The sequence below is a fragment of the Entelurus aequoreus genome, linkage group LG28 (genome assembly GCF_033978785.1).
Source record: "Entelurus aequoreus isolate RoL-2023_Sb linkage group LG28, RoL_Eaeq_v1.1, whole genome shotgun sequence".
Classification (NCBI taxonomy): Eukaryota; Metazoa; Chordata; class Actinopteri; order Syngnathiformes; family Syngnathidae; genus Entelurus; species Entelurus aequoreus.
This window is the reverse complement of record NC_084758.1, coordinates 32,653,926-32,662,972: the sequence shown is the minus strand read 5'-3', so window position 1 is coordinate 32,662,972 and position 9,047 is coordinate 32,653,926.

Below are 9,047 nucleotides of genomic sequence, written 5' to 3'. Positions count from 1 at the left end.
GAACGGTTTGAAAGAGGAGAAAACACGAAAAATATGACAATTAACTTTTGAAACATAGTTTATCTTCAATTTCGACTCTTTAAAATTCAAAATTCAACCGAAAAAAAGAAGAGAAAAACTAGCTAATTCAAATCTTTTTGAAAAAATTAAAAAAATAATTTATGGAACATCATTAGTAATTTTTCCTGATTAAGATTAATTTTAGAATTTTGATGACATGTTTTAAATAGGTTAAAATCCAATCTGCACGTTGTTAGAATATATAACAAATTGGACCAAGCTATATTTCTAACAAAGACAAATCATTATTTCTTCTAGATTTTCCAGAACAAAAATTTTAAAAGACATTCAAAAGACTTTGAAATAAGATTTAAATTTGATTCTACAGATTTTCTAGATTTGCCAGAATAATTTTTTTGAATTTTAATCATAATAAGTTTGAAGAAATATTTCACAAATATTCTTTGTCGAAAAAACAGAAGCTAAAATGAAGAATTGAATTAAAATGTATTTATTATTCTTTACAATAAGATTTTTTTTTTACTTGAACATTGATTTAAATTGTCAGGAAAGAAGAGGAATGAATTTAAAAGGTAAAAAGGTATATGTGTTTAAAAATCCTAAAATCATTTTTAATGTTGTATTTTTTCTCTAAAATTGTCTTTCTGAAAGTTACAAGAAGCAAAGTAAAAAAATAATGAATTTATTTAAACAAGTGAAGACCAAGTCTTTAAAATATTTTCTTGGATTTTCAAATTCTATTTGAGTTTTGTCTTTCTTAGAATTAAAAATGTCGGGCAAAGCGAGACCAGCTTGCTAGTAAATAAATACAATTTAAAAAATAGAGGCAGCTCACTGGTAAGTGCTGCTATTTGAGCTATTTTTAGAACAGGCCGGCGGGCTACTCATCTGGTCCTTACGGGCTACCTGGTGCCCGCGGGCACCGCGTTGGTGACCCCTGATCTAACCACTAGGCCACTGAGTAGGTAAGTTACAGTATTTTCAAAATAAAATACATCACTGTAAATTTCAATGTCAGTCAAATGTATCATCTGGACTGATACACCTCCATCAGTCCAGCAATGTACGCATGTTTTCCCCATCTGTCGTCCATTTCTCTCTGCGTCCATCTGTCCGTCCATCTGTCTGTATGTGTCAAACTGACGAGAATATATTTATTAGCGACTGATGGGAGAAGCATGGTGTTCCTGGCATTAAAGGCCTCACCTTTTCTCCTCCAAACATATTGCTGGGTATTGTGGCCAAACAGCTCCATTTCTGTTTCATCGGACATCACATGGACAAAGACCTTCTAGAGGAAAGTTCTGTGGTCAGATGTGCTCACATTTTCAGTAGAGCCATAATAAATTCATAAAAGAAGCAAACTTCATGAATGTTTTTTGTGACCAACAAGTATGTGCTCCAATCACTACATCACAGAAAAATAAGAGTTGTAGAAATGATTGGAAACTCAAGACAGCCATGACATCATGTTCTTTACAAGTGTATGTACACTTTTGACCACGACTGTATATATACATATACACATATAATATACTGTAATATACATGTGGGACATAGTGAATAGTTAAGTGGAGACAATGCGGACATTCAGCACCATGGACAGCAAACCTAATGCAGCGCTCTGTTCTGCAAGAAGACATAATTTAAGCTAAAGAACAATCTAAAGTATATACCCTGTAAAAAAAGAAGCAATATTTAACAGTATTTTTTACAGTAAAATACCACAATCAAAATTTTAAGTAATATTGCAATAAATGACTGTAAAAAAATATGATAGCCTTATTAGATTTTGTAATAGCAAACACATATACTATACTCGGTATCGATAGTATCGACATCTGTATTGATCACCCCGTCCTGCTCAGTGTATGTGTGTGTGTGTGTGTGTGTGTGTGTGTGTGTGTGTGTGTGTAGCATGCTCAGCCATTCCTTTTCTTCTAGTCCTCCAGTGGTAAACCCAATGGAAATGTTTTATTTTTATATTCATGCAATGTTGGTGTCGGTATCTTAGATGCGGCTTCGCACTGTGGATAAACGATACGTCTGTTGAAGATTTCTCTCCATTCCGAGCCGGTGTTCTGGCAAGACATGCATCCTCCTGGAATTCCTGCAACTGCACGTGTGTAATATGGAATATAATCATGTCTCCCTGAGTGGGCATCTCTGTAGAGGGAATCTTTCACGCGGGTACAATTGGGCACGTAAGCACTGGAACACATCTGCACTGTTGATCAGCTGGCTCATCAGTCCAGCAGGTAAATATTGCCCCCCCCTCCCCCCCGATCTGATTCCCTGGTCAGGACGGTGACGTGTGTGGAGTTATGGAATAGTGCGGAGGTGGCAAGACAACACCGAGGAACTCTCGCTGATGTTGCCGAGTCAAGCATCTCCTGTCAGCCGGGTCAAGTTCTGGGGGAATTAAATCAGAGAAGATGTGTCATGAAGTCAGCACAAAGAAGGCTGGGACCAAACACTTGAATGCACCACAGTTACATTTCAATGTGAGCCCTTCACTGCATAAGAATAGCATTTCTAATTGTGCACTTGAATAAAGAACAATAACATTTCCATGTGAGCACTTGAATGCATCACAATAACATTTCCATGTGAGCACTTGAATGCATCACAAGAACATTTCCATGTGGGCACTTGAGTGCATCACAATAACATTTCCATGTGAGCACTTGAATGCATCACAAGAACATTTCCATGTGGGCACTTGAATGCATCACAAGAACATTTCCATGTGAGCACTTGAATGCATCACAAGAACATTTCCATGTGAGCACTTGAATGCATCACAATAACATTTCCATGTGAGCACTTGAATGCATCACAAGAACATTTCCATGTGAGCACTTGAATGCATCACAAGAACATTTCCATGTGAGCACTTGAATGCATCACAATAACATTTCCATGTGAGCACTTGAATGCATCACAAGAACATTTCCATGTGAGCACTTGAATGCATCACAAGAACATTTCCATGTGATTACTTGAATGCATCACAATAACATTTCCATGTGAGCACTTGAATGCATCACAATAACATTTCCATGTGAGCACTTGAATGCATCACAAGAACATTTCCATGTGAGCACTTGAATGCATCACAATAACATTTCCATGTGAGCACTTGAATGCATCACAAGAACATTTCCATGTGAGCACTTGAGTGCATCACAATAAGCATTTCCATGTGAGCACTTGAAGGCATCACAAGAACATTTCCATGTGAGCACTTGAATGCATCACAATAACATTTCCATGTGAGCACTTGAATGCATCACAATAACGTTTCCATGTGAGCACTTGAGTGCATCACAATAACGTTTCCATGTGAGCACTTGAATTCATCACAAGAACATTTCCATGTGAGCACTTGAATGCATCACAATAACATTTCCATGTGATCACTTGAATGCATCACAATAACATTTCCATGTGAGCACTTGAATGCATCACAAGAACATTTCCATGTGAGCACTTGAATGCACCACAAGAACATTTCCATGTGAGCACTTGAATGCATCACAAGAACATTTCCATGTGAGCACTTGAATGCATCACAAGAACATTTCCATGTGAGCACTTGAATGCATCACAAGAACATTTCCATGTGAGCACTTGAATGCATCACAATGACATTTCCATGTGATCACTTGAATGCATCACAATAACATTTCCATGTGAGCACTTGAAGGCATCACAATAACATTTCCATGTGAGCACTTGAATGCATCACAATAACATTTCCATGTGAGCACTTGAATGCATCACAATAACATTTCCATGTGAGCACTTGAATGCATCACAAGAACATTTCCATGTGAGCACTTGAATGCATCACAATAACATTTCCATGTGAGCACTTGAATGCATCACAATAACATTTCCATGTGAGTACTTGAATGCATCACAAGAACATTTCCATGTGAGCACTTGAATGCATCACAAGAACATTTCCATGTGAGCACTTGAATGCATCACAAGAACATTTCCATGTGAGCACTTGAATGCATCACAAGAACATTTCCATGTGAGCACTTGAATGCATCACAAGAACATTTCCATGTGAGCACTTGAATGCATCACAAGAAAATTTCCATGTGAGCACTTGAATGCATCACAAGAACATTTCCATGTGAGCACTTGAATGCATCACAATAAAATTTCCATGTGATCACTTGAATGCATCACAATAACGTTTCCATGTGATCACTTGAATGCATCACAAGAACATTTCCATGTGAGCACTTGAATGCATCACAAGAACATTTCCATGTGAGCACTTGAATGCATCACAAGAACATTTCCATGTGAGCACTTGACTGCATCACAAGAACATTTCCATGTGAGCACTTGAATGCATCACAATAACGTTTCCATGTGATCACTTGAATGCATCACAATAACGTTTCCATGTGATCACTTGAATGCATCACAAGAACATTTCCATGTGAGCACTTGAATGCATCACAAGAACATTTCCATGTGAGCACTTGAATGCATCACAAGAACATTTCCATGTGAGCACTTGAATGCATCACAAGAACATTTCCATGTGAGCACTTGAATGCATCCCAAGAACATTTCCATGTGAGCACTTGAATGCATCACAATAACATTTCCATGTGATCACTTGAATGCATCACAAGAACATTTCCATGTGATCACTTGAATGCATCACAATAACATTTCCATGTGAGCACTTGAATGCATCACAACAACATTTCCATGTGAGCACTTGAATGCATCACAATAACATTTCCATGTGAGCACTTTAGTGCATCACAATAACATTTCCATGTGATCACTTGAATGCATCACAATAACATTTCCATGTGATCACTTGAATGCATCACAATAACATTTCCATGTGAGCACTTGAATGCATCACAAGAAAATTTCCATGTGAGCACTTGAATGCATCACAATAACATTTCCATGTGAGCACTTGAATGCATCACAATAACATTTCCATGTGAGCACTTGAATGCATCACAATAACATTTCCATGTGAGCACTTGAATGCATCCCAAGAACATTTCCATGTGAGCACTTGAATGCATCACAATAACATTTCCATGTGAGCACTTGAATGCATCACAAGAAAATTTCCATGTGAGCACTTGAATGCATCACAATAACATTTCCATGTGAGCACTTGAATGCATCACAATAACATTTCCATGTGAGCACTTGAATGCATCACAATAACATTTCCATGTGAGCACGTGAATGCATCCCAAGAACATTTCCATGTGAGCACTTGAATGCATCACAATAACATTTCCATGTGATCACTTGAATGCATCACAATAACATTTCCATGTGATCACTTGAATGCATCACAAGAACATTTCCATGTGATCACTTGAATGCATCACAATAACATTTCCATGTGAGCACTTGAATGCATCACAACAACATTTCCATGTGAGCACTTGAATGCATCACAATAACATTTCCATGTGAGCACTTTAGTGCATCACAATAACATTTCCATGTGATCACTTGAATGCATCACAATAACATTTCCATGTGAGCACTTGAATGCATCACAAGAAAATTTCCATGTGAGCACTTGAATGCATCACAATAACATTTCCATGTGAGCACTTGAATGCATCACAATAACATTTCCATGTGAGCACTTGAATGCATCACAATAACATTTCCATGTGAGCACTTGAATGCATCCCAAGAACATTTCCATGTGAGCACTTGAATGCATCACAATAACATTTCCATGTGAGCACTTGAATGCATCACAAGAAAATTTCCATGTGAGCACTTGAATGCATCACAATAACATTTCCATGTGAGCACTTGAATGCATCACAATAACATTTCCATGTGAGCACTTGAATGCATCACAATAACATTTCCATGTGAGCACTTGAATGCATCCCAAGAACATTTCCATGTGAGCACTTGAATGCATCACAATAACATTTCCATGTGATCACTTGAATGCATCACAATAACATTTCCATGTGATCACTTGAATGCATCACAATAACATTTCCATGTGATCACTTGAATGCATCACAAGAACATTTCCATGCGATCACTTGAATGCATCACAAGAACATTTCCATGCGATCACTTGAATGCATCACAATAACACTTCCATGTGAGCACTTGAATGCATCACAATAACATTTCCATGCGATCACTTGAATGCATCACAATAGCATTTCCACGATTGGCGCGCCAGTTATCAGCTCGCGATTAGCAATGTAGTTGCAAGCTAACGATCAGCGCTCGAGTTGCCCGATAGCGATTAGCCTGGTAGTTGGAAGCTAGCGATTAGTGCATTAGTTGTCAGCTAACAATTGACACTCTAGTTGTCGGCTTGCGATTAGCACATGAGTTGTCAGCTAACACGTATCCCCCTAATTGCCATCTAGCAATTGGTGCTCCGGTTGTCAGATAGAAATTAGCACATTAGTTGTCAGATAGCGATTAGCGTGCTTGTAGTCAGATGGAGATCAACACGCGAGTTGCCGGGTAGTGATCAGTGCACTAGTTGTCAGTTAACAGTTAGAGCTGTGGTTGTCAGCTAATGATTGCCGCTGCAGTTGCCATCTGCCGATTAGCGTACTAGTTGCCAGCGAGCGAATTCGACTCAACCGAGAATGTAGGCCACGACCTTTGACCCCCTGTTGAAGACGTCTGCGGGTCGACACATCATGCTGTGCTGCTCTCCTGGGGAGCAGCCTGGCGAGAGGTCATGTCGGATTAGTCGGCACGCTGTGTGATATAGGTTACACACACACACACACACACACACACACACACACATACACACACACACACACACACACACACACACACACACACAATCTTGTATTTCTTACCTTCTTGAGACCTGAGAAAAATGCCTCCCTCTTTAGGACCAGCCTTTCTAGATATATAAAGATGTGTATTTACAACATGAATAATATATACATACTATGCAGATATAAAAAAGCTTGTTGTAAAAAATGAGTTGAAATTTCACAAGAAAAAGGTCACAATTTCACAAGAAAAACTTAGAATTTTGGCAGTATTATAATACAAGTCATAATTTTACTCTACGCAAGTCAAAATTTTGCAAGAAAAACTGAACATTTGTGCAATGTTATGATAAAAGTTGGAATTTTACTCAATAACAGTCGCAATTTCACAAGAAAAGCTTCAAATGTTGGCAATTTTATGAAAAGAGTCGTCATTTCACGCGACAAAAGTCCCAATTTTATAAGAACATTTTTACATTTTGGCAATATTATAATAATAACCTGAATTATACTTGGCAAAACGATGACAAAAGTCATAATTTTACTCAAAAAATTTCACTTTTTTTTTTACAAGAACAACAAGAAAAATGGTCAAATATCACCATTTTGCATTAAAAAGTCATAATTTTACATCTAAAAGTCATAATTTTAAGAGAAAATATTGCACTATTACAGAAACAGAAAGAATATGAGAAATTGTTCCCGATTTTATAAGAAAAAAGTCGACACATTGTGAGAAAAAGACTGCTTTTAGTTCATATTTTTTTGTAATGGGTTTTTAATCTTCGTTATTTACTTGAAGTTATTACAGTATGTCTCTATATACATTTTATTTTATTAATTTTGGCCAAAGGGGGCGCATTTCAATTCCTTACACACACTTGTTATTTCATATGTTGACCAGAGGGGGAGCACTTTTAAAAGCGACACACAGTCAATGTGAAAAATCCCTCCTTTTTGGTACCACACTCATGTTGATAGATGTCGCCACAAATGAGACATTGTCTATTAGATGCAATGTTATTGGGACCATGATTTATGTCATCACTTGTTCACACCTCCTCACATGGAAGATACATTTCCTTCTTCATGTCTCAACAAGGGTAGAAGTACAAGAACACACACACACACACACACACAGATCAAAGTGACATTCAGGTCACTGTACATTCTCATGGTGATGTGTTCACTTACTACATGGAAGAAAAAGTGGCATGCAGACGACACTTGGTGGAGGAGGCATTATGGTGTGGGGTTGTTTTTCAGGAGTTGGGCTTGGCCCCTTAGTTCCAGTGAAAGGAACTTTGAATGCTCCAGGATACCAAAACATTTTGGACAATTCCATGCTCCCAACCTTGTGGGAACAGTTTGGAGCGGGCCCCTTCCTCTTCCAACGTGACTGTGCACCAGTGCACAAAGCAAGGCCCATAAAGACATGGATGACAGAGTCTGGTGTGGGTGAACTTGACTGGCCTGCACAGAGTCCTGGCCTGAACCCGATAGAACACCTTTGGGATGAATTAGAACGGAGACTGAGAGCACCAACATCAGTGTGTGACCTCACCAATGCGCTTTTGGAAGAATGGTCGAAAAATTCCTATAAAGACACTCCGCAACCTTGTGGACAGCCTTCCCGGAAGAGTTGAAGCTGTAATAGCTGCAAAAGGTGGACCCACATCATATTGAACCCTATGGGTTAGGCATGGGATGGCACTTCAAGTTCATATGTGAGTCAAGGCAGGTGGCCAAATACTTTTGTCAATATAGTGTATATACATATATATATATATATATATATATATATATATATATATATATATATATATACAGGGCTGTCAACCATAACGCGATAATGCATGCAATTAATAAAAATGATGGCATTATAAAATATGAGTGATGATTAATCACTTCAATTTAGGGATATCTGATATTGTCCAACTCTTTAATTACTGATACCAATATCAACCGATACCGCTATATACAGTTGTGGAATTAACACATTATTATGCCTAATTTGGACAACCAGGTATGGTGAAGATAAGGTCCTTGTTTTTTTAAAATGTATAAAATAAAATAAGATAAATAAATTTAAAAAAATGTCTTGAATAAAAAAAAGAAAGTAAAACAATATAAAAACAGTTACATAGAAACTAGTAATTAATGAAAATGAGTAAAATGAAGTGTTAAAGGTTAGTACTATTAGTGGACCAGCAGCACGCACAATCATGTGTGCTT